Here is a 14,675-nt window from a genome sequence, read left to right as displayed (position 1 = left end):
GAAATTATTTAAATTTCAAGAATTTCAAGAATTTTAAGAATTTCAAGAATTTCAAGAATTTCAAGAATTTCAAGTATTTCAAGAATTTCAAGAATTTCAAGAATTTTAAGAATTTCAAGAATTTCAAGAATTTCAAGAATTTCAAGAATTTCAAGAATTTCAAGAACTTCAAGAATTTCAAGAATTTCAAGAATTTCAAGAATTTTTAAATTTTTTAGAATTTTTAGAATTTTTAGAATTTTTAGAATTTTTAGAATTTTTAGAATTTTTAGAATTTTTAGAATTTCAAGAATTTCAAGAATTTTTAATTTTTTTAGAATTTTTAGAATTTTTAGAATTTTTAGAATTTTTAGAATTTCAAGAATTTCAAGAATTTCAAGAATTTCAATAATTTCAAGAATTTCAAGAATTTCAAGAATTTCAATAATTTCAAGAATTTCAAGAATTTCAAGAATTTCAAGAATTTCAAGAATTTCAAGAATTTCAAGAATTTCAAGAATTTCAAGAATTTCAAGAATTTCAAGAATTTCAAGAATTTCAAGAATTTCAAGAATTTCAAGAATTTCAAGAATTTCAAGAATTTCAAGAATTTCAAGAATTTCAAGAATTTCAAGAATTTCAAGTATTTCAAGAATTTCAAGAATTTCAAGAATTTCAAGAATTTTAAGAATTTCAAGAATTTTAAGAATTTTAAGAATTTCAAGAATTTCAAGAATTTCAAGAATTTCAAGAATTTCAAGAATTTCAAGAATTTCAAGAATTTCAAGAATTTCAAGAACTTCAAGAATTTCAAGAATTTCAAGAATTTCAAGAATTTCAAGAATTTTTAAATTTTTTAGAATTTTTAGAATTTTTAGAATTTTTAGAATTTTTAGAATTTTTAGAATTTTTAGAATTTTTAGAATTTTTAGAATTTTTAGAATTTTAAGAATTTCAAGAATTTTTAATTTTTTTAGAATTTTTAGAATTTTTAGAATTTTTAGAATTTCAAGAATTTCAAGAATTTCAATAATTTCAATAATTTCAAGAATTTCAAGAATTTCAAGAATTTCAAGAATTTCAATAATTTCAAGAATTTCAAGAATTTCAAGAATTTCAAGAATTTCAAGAATTTCAAGAATTTCAAGAATTTCAAGAATTTCAAGAATTTCAAGAATTTCAAGAATTTCAAGAATTTCAAGAATTTCAAGAATTTCAAGAATTTCAAGAATTTCAAGAATTTTAAGAATTTCAAGAATTTCAAGAATTTCAAGAATTTCAAGAATTTCAAGAATTTCAAGAATTTCAAGAATTTCAAGAATTTCAAGAATTTCAAGAATTTCAAGAATTTCAAGAATTTCAAGAATTTCAAGAATTTCAAGAACTTCATAAATTTAAAAAAAAAGCAAGAATTTCAAAAAATTTTAAGAATTTAATAAATTTCAAGGATTTTTAAATATTTAAGTATTTCATGAATTTCAAGAATTTTAAGAATTTCAAGAATTTCATTAATTTCAAGAATTTAAAAAAAAATCAAGAATTTCACGGATGGTTTTTAGGCGTGAAAAACATAAGTTTGGATGATTCCATGAAATAATTAAATGATGATCAATCTCTTTTATTACTTTTGGAGATTTTTTGTGCAAACATATATTAAATATTACATACAAAAGATAGTTCAGAATTTTAGCATATGTTGTATACGTTTTTTTGGCATACTTCTAGCTTTTTTATAAAAAAAAAAACTTTTCTAGAACATTAGTAAAATTTTAATTAACTTTCATCAAACCAACAATCCAATTTCCCACTGATCGAACCGAACCGAAGTTCCCAGCATATCCGACGAGCAGCACACACCTCATTTGGGACAATATTTAGGACTTTCGCCCTCCGGGGGACAGCGGAAACAGCCATCACCTGGATACAGAATTCAGTTTTCCATTTGGCTTTTGTGTTACACACCCCCCGAAGATACGCACGCCGACTCTTCATAAATTTCGATTATTCAATTAGTGCATAATTTATTCACTTCCCTTAACTCTCTGGTGATGCTCTCTTTGGAGTTTTTCTGTTCACTTCTTCTTCTTCATAACCTTTTTTTTCGCTTAAGGGGTAGTTAGTGTTGCGCGCTTGTCGACCAAAAGTGAGTTATCACTTTCGCCGCGCGCGTGTACACTTTCCTCGTACCTTGGCCAAGGTTTCGCGATAACGCGAAAGGTGTGAGTACGCGCGCGCGCACACACAAATCTGGTAGTCTCGCGGTAGGCCTCGACGCGCAGAGTACGCATTCAGAGAGGCCTACTTCGGTGTGCGCACCTCCGTGGTTGGGCTTAGTGTCGATTTCAATTAGGTTCGCTTCTTGGGAGCTTATTTTGAAACGGTCCTCAACGCGCGCGCACGGCAAAAGGGGTGCCGAAATGATGGACCACGTGGAGTGAACCTCGGGGAGGAAGATGGGGAAACCGGCGGCGCGACTTGGTCTTAAATACATCAATTTTGCGCCTCAATAAATCTAGTTACTAAAGGGATTGGCCAAGTGGAGGAAGTTTGTATTAGTTTGGAAGAAGAGATGAAAATATTAAATTGTTTTGTTTTGAATATAAATTTATTGGTTTGGCTAGAAGACTACTTAGATTAGCTTATAGACCAGGGGTGACCAAAGTATGGCCCGCGAGGTGATTTTTTGTGGCCCGCGGACAAATTATGGAAGATCATGAAAAATGGCCCTTTATCCCATCTGTAAAATGATTTTATAGTTCTTCAAAAGCTTTTTTATTCGTGTTCAAGAAATGGTTCATCCATGCTTTGATCCCGACTTTACAACGCAAATTTTTTGTTGAAGATTGAAAGTTGCAAAGATGATTCCGCCAAGATTTTTGGAAAGTTTTGGAGTTATAAAACATTAAAATTTGACTTACATTGAAAACACTTTAAAATAGCAAAAAAAAACATATAATGCACCATTTTCTTATGAGCTGAGCCTCAAACTTTTTTTCACTGCTTAGAAACTTTCCACCCAGAACTCTTGACATTTGGATTGACTATAATTTTACTAAGCATTCTAAAATTTATTCATTTTTTATTGAAATTTAAGGAATAATAGTTGACCCCTTTTGCAACGATTTGTCATAATTGTTGCACTTTATTTTAAGAGCGAGTCCACGAACAGGGCATACCCCTTTGTATGGGACGTCGTTTGGACCTCACCAATCTGCCTGAAATTTTCAGGGGTTGTTTGTACATATAAAACTAGCATCTGGTCAAAATATGAGCACTCTAGGTCAACGGGAAGTGGGGCAAATCGGGACACAAAGTTTTAAGGTTCAAAAACGTAAAAAATCTTTAAAAGACTATAACTTAGGCAAAATTCAATTTAATTTCAAAATTCAAAATGCATCTTGAAGGGCTTCAAAAATGCAACAAAATGCAGGGTAGAGCATCCCAATTGGTTAATTCTAAAGGGAGTTATTGGCATTTTAGTGAAAAAATAGCATAATTTTCAAACTGAAATAAAAAAGTGTTCCATTCAGATATCAACTCGGATCGACCTGCAGCTTGTAGGGGACATCTGGGACTACCATCTGAGACTGAGATAGACACTTTTACTTTTAGTGAATTTTTTGGTAGTAAATTTTTGCTCGGAGGACCTCTTAGATCCCATTTTATGGTGATAATTTGATCATATTCGTGTTCCTGAGACAATTTCACAATAGAAACATACATAAAAATGTATATTATCATCCATTTTAACCCTTCAAAAAATGAAAGATAAAAAAAATTAAGAAGCTGCTTTTTTTCTGATGTCATCTAGTATCCTTGGAAACGAACCTGATTTTCAATAAATGTGAATCAAAGTTTTTTTTTAACTTTCATTTTTTAAAGGGCTAACATGGATGAAAACAAACATTTTTATGCATGTTTCTAATGTGAAATTGTCTCAGGAACACGAATATGATAAAATTATCACCATAAAATGGGATCTAAGAGGTCCTCCGAGCAAAAATTTACTACCAAAAAATTCACTAAAAGTAAAAGTGTCTATTTAATATGTTAAACTGCCTTACCCAAAACGGTCTCAGTCTCAGATGGTAGTCCCAGATGTCCCCTACAAGCTGCAGGTCGATTCGAGTTGATATCTGGTTGGAACACTTTTTTATTTCAGTTTGAAAATTATGCTATTTTTTCACTAACATGCCAATAACTCGCTTTAGAATTAACCAATTGGGATGCTCTACCCTGCATTTTGTAGCATTTTTTAAGCCCTTTCAGATGCATTTTGAATTTTGAAATTAAATTGAATTTTGCCTAAGTTATAGTCTTTTAAAGATTTTTTACGTTTTTGAACCTTAAAACTTTGTGTCCCGATTTGCCCCACTTCCCGTTGACCTAGAGTGCTCATATTTTGACCAGATGCTAGTTTTATATGTACAAACAACCCCTGAAAATTTCAGGCAGATTGGTGAGGTCAATGCGAGATGGGTATGCTTTGCTCGTGGACTCGCTCTTAAAATTCAATTCCACCATTTTGCAAAATTTGTGTCACCCCTTATATTTTTTTTTATAATCATTGAAATTTTAGGGAAAATAAAGGTGGATTCAATAAAATACCTTCTTTTCATTATATTTGAGAAATTACAATCGTTTTCAGCCAAAAAATGTTTTATGAGGCATGCAAATTGCTATTAAAAGCTTGTGGATATTTTTTTAATAGATATTTTTTTGTCAGATCGAAAAATAAGGGAGCAACATTTTTTTTTTTCAAAAAACTTCAATTTTTTATGGAAAGAGAAGTCTAACCAACTGAAAACAATTTAGAAAAGCTACGTTTAAAATTATTTTTAGCATGTCTGGGATCGATCAAACATATTTTCAATTTTTGTACATTTTGTACATTTTCAATGTACGGCAAAAAGCTTTTTTTATGCGAAAAAAAAATTCTTCGTTACATGGATATTTTGAAAACTAATGATTGCAACACAACTAGGCAGGTGTAAAATGCATCTGTAAACATTTTTTTCATTACAAATGTTATACCATAGCATATATTTTTTTTTGCCCCCACCCTCGACATTGGCCAGAGTCGAGGGATGTAAACTTCAAAAAATATTTGCAATCGCCTATTTAAATTAAAAAAAAAAAACATTTTTTCACATTTGGCCCGCAAGCTCATGTAAGCTTCAAATTTTGGCCCGCCATTCAAAAACTTTGAGCACCCCTGTTATAGACTGTGCATTTATAAATAAAAACAAATTCTCATAATTCTCAAACTTTTCAAAATTCTCGAAATTCTCGAAATTCTCGAAATTTTCTAAATTCTCAAAATTTCCTAAATTCTCAAAATTCTTAAAAATTTCAAAATTCTCAAAATTTTAAAAATTCTTAACGTTCTTAAATCCTCAAAATTCTCAAATTCTCAAATCACTCAAAATACTCAAACATCTCAAAATCCTCAAAATTTTAAAAATTCTTGAAATTCTCAAAATTCTCAAAATTTTCAAAATTCTCAACATTCTTAAAATTCTCAAAATTCTAAAAATTTTCAAAATTCTAAAAAATTCTCAAAATTTTCAAAATTCTCAAAATTCTCAAAATTCTCAAAATTCTCAAAATTCTCAAAATTCTCAAAATTCTCAAAATTCTCAAAATTCTCAAAACTCTCAAAACTCTCAAAATTCTCAAAATTCTCAAAATTCTCAAAATTTTCAAAATTCTCAAAATTCTTAAAATTTTCAAAATTCTTAAAAAAATTTAAAATTCTCAAAATTCTTAAAATTTTCAAAATTTTCAAAAAAAAATCTTCAAAATTCTCAATATTTTTTATTTTCTCAATATTCTCAAAATTCTCAAAATTCACAAATTTCTCAAAATTCTCAAAATTCTCAAAATTCTCAAAACTCTCAAAATTCTCAAAATTCTCAAAATTCTCAAAATTCTCAAAATTCTCAAAATTCTCAAAATTCTCAAAATTCTGAAAATTCTGAAAATTCTGAAAATTCTCAAAATTCTCAAAATTCTCAAAATTCTCAAAATTCTCAAAATTCTCAAAATTCTCAAAATTCTCAAAATTCTCAAAATTCTCAAAATTCTCAAAATTCTCAAAATTTTCAAAATTTTCAAAATTCTCAAAATTCTCAAAATTCTCAAAATTCTCAAATTCTCAAAATTCTCAAAATTCTCAAAATTCTCAAAATTCTCAAAATTCTCAAAATTCTCAAAATTCTCAAAATTCTCAAAATTCTCAAAATTCTCAAAATTCTCAAAATTCTCAAAATTCTCAAAATTCTCAAAATTCTCAAAATTCTCAAAATTCTCAAAATTCTAAAATTCTCAAATTCTCAAAATTCTCAAAATTCTCAAAATTCTCAAATTCTCAAATTCTCAAAATTCTCAAAATTCTCAAAATTCTCAAAATTCTCAAATTCTCAAAATTCTCAAAATTCTCAAAATTCTCAAATTCTCAAAATTCTCAAAATTTCAAATTCTCAAAATTCTCAAATTCTCAAATTCTCAAAATTCTCAAAATTCTCAAAATTCTCAAAATTCTCAAAATTCTCAAAATTCTCAAAATTCTCAAAATTCTTAAAATTCTCAAAATTCTCAAAATTCTCAAAATTCTCAAAATTCTCAAAACTCTCAAAAGTCTCAAAATTCTCAAAACTCTCAAAATTCTAAAAATTCTCAAAATTCTCAAAATTCTCAAAATTCTCAAAATTTCAAAATTCTCAAAATTTTCAAAATTTTCAAATTTCGCAAAATTCGCAAAATTCTTAAAATTCTCAAAATTCTCAAGATTCTTAAAATTCTCAAAATTCTCTAAATTCTCAAGATTCTTAAAAATCTCAAAATATACTTTCAACTTTTTAATTTTCACTTCGGTTTTTTTGTGTAACACATTTTTATTTTTTTTTTTTAGATTAGATTAGATTAGTAACACATTTTTATCTTCTCAAACATTATTTATTCTTCACTGAATGCTACATTTGTCATGCGAAAAGGAAAATCCATCCAACACCCTTCAGGCTATTCCGGTGTGCATGCAAAATTAACGCTCCAAAACCACTCGTCCCTAGCCAGTGTGACAGGACCCTTAACCTGGCAACACATGAAAAAGGTGAAGACCAAACGAACGATATCAACCGGACAGTACAACTAAGATGTCTTTGGCGCAGCCGGCCCCGAAAGAGCACTCTGTTGTGTTCAAAGGAATTATTTTTTTATTATTGAACCAGAATAAAAGTGGTATTGCGAAGTTGGCACCTTTTTCACCTCCAAAAGCCGTCGCGCCGACCCTGGAGCAAGGTAGCAGCAGACAAGAAGGTGAAGGTGTGCACAATCCGAATCGCGGTTCCATCTTCCTTCCGCGAGGACCCCGGCCTGGGAAACGGGGTTCACACACAGTCGCTTGTTGTTGGCGAATCCTGCTTCGGGCGATTCTTGCCGATGTTCTTGTCCACCTTCTGGTCCGTGGTCTTTTTTTTTGTTGGCAGAAAGGGAGGAAACTTGTTAACGCTTTTTATAAATGTTCAATATTTTATTTTTATTGCACTTTTTATCATTTCGAAGACGAATTTTCTTAATTTAGTGTAAATATAATATAATAAAGTGTTTCTCGCAGTCGTTTCCTTTCGCGACGACTTCTTCTTGCTGTTGGTCCCAATTGAAAAGCCGTTCCGCCATTGTGGGAAAGGTTCGACACACGTGGTCCGCCGCCGCGGTATTGAAAAGTAAACTAACCTTCAAAACCGTCCACTCTTCTTGGCGATTTTGATTGATTGCATCTGGATGCACTCAGCTCGGTGTGGTGTGGTCAACCCGATTGAAAACCGATTCCCCACTCGAGCCAGGGTTGATAAATGTCATCTCACTTGTCACACGAGAGAGAGAGAGCGCGCGCGGTATGTCAACCTGACGTGACCCTCGCATGACTTTTTCTCTGAACGAAGTCGGCTGTTGCTTTTACCAAGAATGTCAAGCAGAGGTAGAGGAATCACAGCTTGCTCGATGCATTGCTCAAGAAGCTCTGTTTAGGGGAGCACAACTATGTCGGGGATTGCTAAGTAAACATGTCAAAGTTCTTGTACAATAACGGACACTTTACCCTAAAATCTATCATTGCAACATTCGTCAACGAAATACATTTGAGAAGGTGCGACAAAGGATGGATGAACCTGCTGTCCATCACGTTGAATCGTCGGAGATCATTTCAAATTCGTTCCACTTGTCCCTTTTCTGAAATAAATTTAGACCGATAGAAGGGAAAGCGGCTACGAAATATGACTGTTATGATGCCGGGACCGCACTTCCAACAATAGCCCATATTGTTCGGCCCGATATTGTGTGAAAAATGATATTTTTATCACGAGAAGTGACGCTTCTGGGCGACCCTTCGAGGTTATGTCGAATGGACCGTCACACGGGCTTAACGAGGTTGGAATACTCCGGCTGACCGTCGACGACGACGACGCGGCCAAACAAAAGACCGCAAAAGTCGATAAAATATGATTATTTCATACCCGGCTCAACAAACCAATCGATGATATATTAGTTTATCGGTTTTTGAGTAGGCTTCGCGCGCTCTTCCTTCGCCCGCCGCTCCTCCACGTTTCGTTCATCACCTTGGTTCCGCGCCTGCTTCGTTTCGATATTCTGGAGCGGTAGATGTCTCTCTTCCTGGGACCGTGGCACGAAGTGACATTGAATTTGAAATTTATTTTTTGAGTTATAAAATTTTCCAGTCTTTGATTCAACTGTGAAAATCAGTTTTTGTCTGACTTAGCGATGTCAGCCAAACTGAAAAATATGAAAAACATGATGCTATGCTGCAACTATTTTAAGCAAAACAATGTAAAAGAGCCGAAGCCGAAGTGTTAACAAAGAGTCTATCTTGGTCACGTCAGTTGATGTTTACATTAGGAACGAGCAAGATAGAATCTTTTGGTACGTTCGTTTGAACAGCCGGTGCGGCACTGAGTCTATCGAGTTGAATTTAAACCAATTGGTTCAATCGAACGTCATTTGTCAGTGTGCGTCGAACTCGCATGAAAATGAAAAAATATCGAGTGCGGCACTGGATTTCAGTTCCAAGATGGCGGCGAAATTCATGCGTAACTAGCGCGAGTTTCTTCAAAGCAACACTTTGACAGCTCTGAGTGCGGCACTCAGTGCGGAACTAGCCATCAAACGAACGTACCATTTGTTTACACTTCGGCTTCGGCCCTATTGCAATGTTTTGCTGGATTTGTTTTCATTAGGGCTATTGCACAGAGTGGCTATTGTCTTTAGCAAGCAGAACATAACCAATTTTTTCCGGGGGAGATCCGGATAAAGATCCGGTAGCAAGCAATTTTTATTGATTTGACGTTTGCTGAGGGTACCAAAATATTCCGCCGGACTGTGACAGCTCGATCATTGTTTGAGAAATCAAAGTCTAGAGTGATTGATAGGTTATCTAACTCCACAGCCCTCGATTTCATCAGGCAAACCATACACGTCAAAATGAAAACTGTTCTATTTTTGATTCACCCATATTTTTTACAGTGGGCTTGTACGACCGACTTGCCAACCGTTAACATTATGGTGACCTTTCACTCGATGGCACGGTACTCCGATACCACCGGCCAACCACCGGGGACACCGTCGTCTCCGGCTGGAGGTCCATCACACACACACAACATCAAGGGGAAATCACAAACACTCTCTCGAAAGCATTAAAAAAAACCCCGCTCGCGAGGTGACTGTCAGTGTGCACCCGCTGTGAAAAATGTGCCCGTTGTCAATTTGACAAATGAAGTTACGATTTTTTATGCCGACGTTGAACTGTATTTTATTCGCCAGCAGCGCACACGCACGCCTGTCGACGACTTCTTTGGTCCGGAATTGGATCGGATTGGATTGGTACGGCATGAACAACAGAAAAAAAACGGGTCCCAATCGAAGTCGGAGATCCCAGCCCTGGTGATGACCCTGCGGCGAGTGACAATTTATGGGATCGAATTTGTTTGCTTTTGTTTTGTTTTGGGGGGACATTGGGAAATTTGAACGCATCTGTCACGAAAGAGGTTATTTTCAGGAATTTTAACTGTTGAAAAATATTATGAATTTGATATCAACCCACCGCGAAAAGAACGCAGTTTGTTTGCATCAGGTTTCCTGTCTCTTTCTAGCAAAAGTTTTTTGTCAGGTGACTTCTAGCTGGATTGTTTTGACTCACCGTTCGATATGTCAGCCAACATACTTCGCAGGGCTGTGACAGCTCGAGCTCGATCATTGTTTGCATCAGGACACTGTGAAGACAAGTTCGTAATTTTTGGGTTAAATTATTATCATTTTTTCACTAGCCTTATACGAAATCTTAGATCAATCGGTTAACCTCGTTGCATAAATGTACGACTCGTGCTGAAAAATTCACCTTTTTGCAACTTGTTGCATAAACTACTATTAAAACCTTCGGTTTCATGCGAAAAATCTCTTCATGTTTGGCTTTGCAATCAGTCCCAAAATGAACTAATAATTAAGTGTGCATTATATTTCCGAAAAGTGGCAAACATTTCGGAGAATCATTAACCGATACTTGAACATTAGAAACCTGTAACATTAGAACGGGTTGGGGTTCCCTTCGGTTTATTATCTCCGGAACAAAACGCACAAAAACCCTCGTGTTTTCGCACAAACAACACCCTTTCTCTCCGCTCTTCAAGAAGGTCCGTAAAACGAAAACGTTCTCAACGCCCGTGCAGCGCGCCCTTTCTCGCTGGCTGGGACCAACTGTCATTATAATTACATCGAATGGGCAAAATAAAGGGCCCCAGAAGAAGACGATCGTGACCTGAACCACCCCTTCAATGTGCCCCGTGTGTGTGTGTGTGTGTACGTGTTCGCTGCCGTTGATGATGTGGTCATCGTCAGAATCCGAACCATAGGACGCGAAAGACCTTTTTCGCACACGACAAAAGAGCCATATCGAGCGCGGCCAGAACCAAAACCAAGTCTCGGGTAAGGCCAGAACTTAAAATCGTCCACGTTGTGCTATCTTGATACATGGCCGTTCAAGACGCAATGCAGTTTTGCCACACGCCATATATTTTTCCTGTTCCAATTTGCCACACGTCATACAAATTTCCACACCCTTGCTTCAAAACGTCAAACTGCCTCGCGCGACAAGCTTGCACACCGGTTACGCGAGGATCACCGTAAAATCATCATCGTTGGCTGATCGGTTTCTGGTCTTCGGCGGTCTCCCCGTCTCGACGGCCTCGGCAGAAGCGCGCAGAAGCAGCATCTTTTACGGCGGTAACTACAGCAAATCACATATTGGCCACACTTAATCAGTGCGGGGTCTTCGGTTGTCTTGTGGCATGCGCTACCCAAGGTTCGGTCCACGGCCGTCGCGACCTTCGATGTCTTCTCTAACGAAAATCGAAGTGATTAAGGTTTGGGCGGGAGCGAGCGGGTTCGAGGGCACGTCTTTTGAAAAAAAAATATTTACGTTTTTATTTTTTAATCAAAAAATAAAAAGACAGTAGTCAGTAGTCAGTAGTCAGTACTCAAAAGTCAGGAGTCAGAAGTCAAAAGTCAGAATTCAGAAGTCAGTAGTCAGTAGTCAGAAGTCAGAAGTCAGGAGTCAGAAGTCAGGAGTCAAAAGTCAGAAGTCAATAGTCAGTAGTCAGTAGTCAGTAGTCAGTAGTCAGTAGTCAGTAGTCAGTAGTCAGTGGTCGAAGTCAGAAGTCAGTAGTCAGAAGACAGGATTCAGTAGTCAGTAGTCAGTAATAAAGAGTCAGAAATCAGAAGTCAGTAGACAGCAGTCAGTAGTCAGTAGACAGCAGTCAGTACACAGTAATCAGAAGTCAGATGCCTCAAATCAAATTAAATTATTTCAAAAAAGTAGTTTTGTGCTAAAAACATTACGTCCTTCATTCCGTGGTAAGTTCTATCCCAACTCAGTACATCATATTGGGTATGGTTCAAAGCGTCGTCGTCGTCATCTCTTAGTCCTCGTCCTCGGCTCAGGTTGGCCCTGGCTGCTGATCCGGGGAACCTCGGCAAATCATAATGTGTATTACTCTTTGAACTTGGAAATTATATGTACACCGTGGCAATTTTCATGGGCGCAACCGCAGTCCTCCTCGTGGACGTCATTTTTTTTGCGAAGTTTTCCTTCCGAGACTTCTGCGCTGAGCTTCTGGAACGACCACGAACGGGTAGGATCGTCTCCAAAACGATCCACGATGGACGATCCTCCGCTTCTTGGCCTGGGCCCGGCTCGTTCGCGGACGGAATTATCCAGGAGTCATATTGCATGCATCTTCGGGGTCTCTCGCTGGCTCTCGAAAGGTGAATCGTGAGAAAAACTGGCTTCCACAATTGGCGTGTGCAATCTTTGTGCTACAATAATGGCGGGTGAAGACGACAAAAAGGTTGACGACGACGCAGCTTCTGCCCAAAACCCTGAGAACGTTTGCCGAAGTTCGTGCACGGAATTGAAATGGCTTTGAAGGTATTCTTTTTCAACAGAAGACTGGATATTAAAATGCAATAAAAGGTACATAAAGGTATCTTTCATTTCGAATATCTTTGAAGCAATATTAACAGCAACAAAAACCCACTTTGAGCTCCTTTAAATTTCATAGTTTAAAATCGAAATCAATAACTCCTCACAAGAGCCATCTAGTTTTGAAAGCACGAACCGAAACTGTCAACGCGAGTGCTGTGGTGAATACAAAATTGTTTTGGTGAGTATCATTCAAATTGACCGTTAAATTGTCGATTGACAGATTTCAAAACGAGATTTACATCCAACTTATTGCAAAGGGGTTTTATTTAGGTTAAGAAGATGAAAAAAAAACCAACAGCAATAAAATTATATGAAATTGGAACTTCAAAAAACTTCCAACTAGATTTCAAGAGGGATTTAACCTAAAACAAAAATCAATTCAAATCTTTAACATTGTGTATAATTTTCAAAAAAAAACCTATGTTCCATTCAAACCAACCAATTTAAATGTCTCCTTTGTTATGCATTGCTGCAAAAACTGAACAGCAAAACCGAGCATCTGAACCGTAGAATTAGGACCTCCTAATCAATGGGGATGGTCGTGATACCGCGTTCGACGAAAGATTTGTGGTCCTGTTCATCGCCAGGTATGCTACCGTCCAGCAGGTCTCGACAAATGATTAGAGGGCTTGCCTCGGCGAACAACAAAAAAAATCTACCAAAGAGTTTCACGAGACTACACCACCCATCTTTGGGAAGTACAGTTTAAAAAGACCGATAAATTACTCATTTTGCGCGCAAGAGTAAAAACTGGGTACGGCGAAGGAAGGAAGAACCGCAACTTCTAGGAACACGATTATCGTTAATTGAATCATGATGTATGGAAGGGAATGATCGATGTAGGAAAGGGTGGCCACCAAGCTGTTTATGCTCTTGGCCGAACTTACCCCCTGAATTCAGAGGAAAGCAATTGTCCTGTTGTCGTGATCGTGGTTGACCTCGAAGGTTTATCGATATTAATTTATACGGCTTCCCATATGGTCTAGTGGCTAGGATATCTGGCTTTCACCCAGAAGGCCCGGGTTCGATTCCCGGTATGGGAAATTTTTTTGAGGACTTACCGGTGATAGTGAGAATGAGACATTGTTGTTACCTGAAATGATAGAAAAAGACTCAATTGCTGATTAGTACCGAACTTGTAAGTATCACGCTCTATTCACGAACAATCAACTGCAAGACAAATGATAACCCCTAACCCCATGCTCGATTCAAACCCACAACAGCGATTAAACAAGTGATTCAGCTGACGTTATTTATAAATAGAACACTTTGCAATCTAGCAAACCAAAACACGTGTTTGTTTTCTGTTCTTTTTTCCTCGAGCCTCATACAACTTCGCTGTTCTACCTACACACTCGCCGCCTGCTGAGAAACGCCTCTTTTCCCTTTATCTCTTTCTCTGTATCCGCATATTGGCTAGATCACACACGAGCGAACAAACACACCGACAAAGACACACGTTAAAACCTTTTTCCGCTGCCACATTTTGTCACACAAGTCGCTCTACCCTGCCTGGTCTCTCTGGTCATTATCGTTATCGCGCTCTCTCGTTCTCACCTCATTCTCGGCCCGGCAATGTTTTCGTTCTGATTGTGGTGGCGGTGAGTTTTATTTATCTCTTCGTGTCCGGCCCGGAAGAGTGCGATGAGCTGCTAGCGACCCAAGAAACAACAAGCCGAAATAGCTCAGTTGGGAGAGCGTTAGACTGAAGATCTAAATGTCCCCGGTTCAATCCCGGGTTTCGGCAATCGGGTGACCTTTTTTTGATACGGAAGTGACTGTTTTTTTTTAAATTGGTGAGTACTTTCCAGATTTTTTATATAGGACCATGTCTTTATTTAAAGACTAGGGCATTTTCCTAATATTTGATTCAACCCAATTCTCTTTGTTACAGCTCCCAGCAGTATGTATCGAGACATTTTTTGTGCCTTGGAAATTACTAAACTTCTGTAATCCAACGCAATTTAGATTGCCTGCGTAAACAAACTTTGACTATTTTCAACTAAATTTGGTTCTTTCTGAACCATTGTTCACAGAAGAGTTTCTGGTTTCTTGCGATGCAAGATTAACATTTTTTGACTTTATTATTGTCCTAAGTCTTTCGGTTATGTCTTTGACATAACCATCTTGTACTTTTACTAATTAA

The 14,675-nt window shown here is 36.3% G+C and overlaps 2 non-coding genes across 2 annotated transcripts; both read left to right on the top strand.

The window, feature by feature from the left end:
* Positions 1-13,500: 13,500 nt before the first annotated feature.
* Trnae-uuc lies at positions 13,501-13,572 on the top strand. The gene has a single exon. It is a non-coding gene; the product is annotated as a tRNA-Glu (tRNA).
* A 631-nt stretch (positions 13,573-14,203) lies between these two features.
* On the top strand, positions 14,204-14,276 carry Trnaf-gaa. The gene has a single exon. It is a non-coding gene; the product is annotated as a tRNA-Phe (tRNA).
* The last annotated feature ends 399 nt before the right edge of the window (positions 14,277-14,675 follow it).

Source organism: Culex quinquefasciatus, chromosome 3 (assembly GCF_015732765.1).
Source record: "Culex quinquefasciatus strain JHB chromosome 3, VPISU_Cqui_1.0_pri_paternal, whole genome shotgun sequence".
Taxonomy (NCBI): Eukaryota; Metazoa; Arthropoda; class Insecta; order Diptera; family Culicidae; genus Culex; species Culex quinquefasciatus.
The sequence above is the reverse complement of the archived record's forward strand: the minus strand, read 5'-3'. Positions and strand labels throughout refer to the sequence as shown.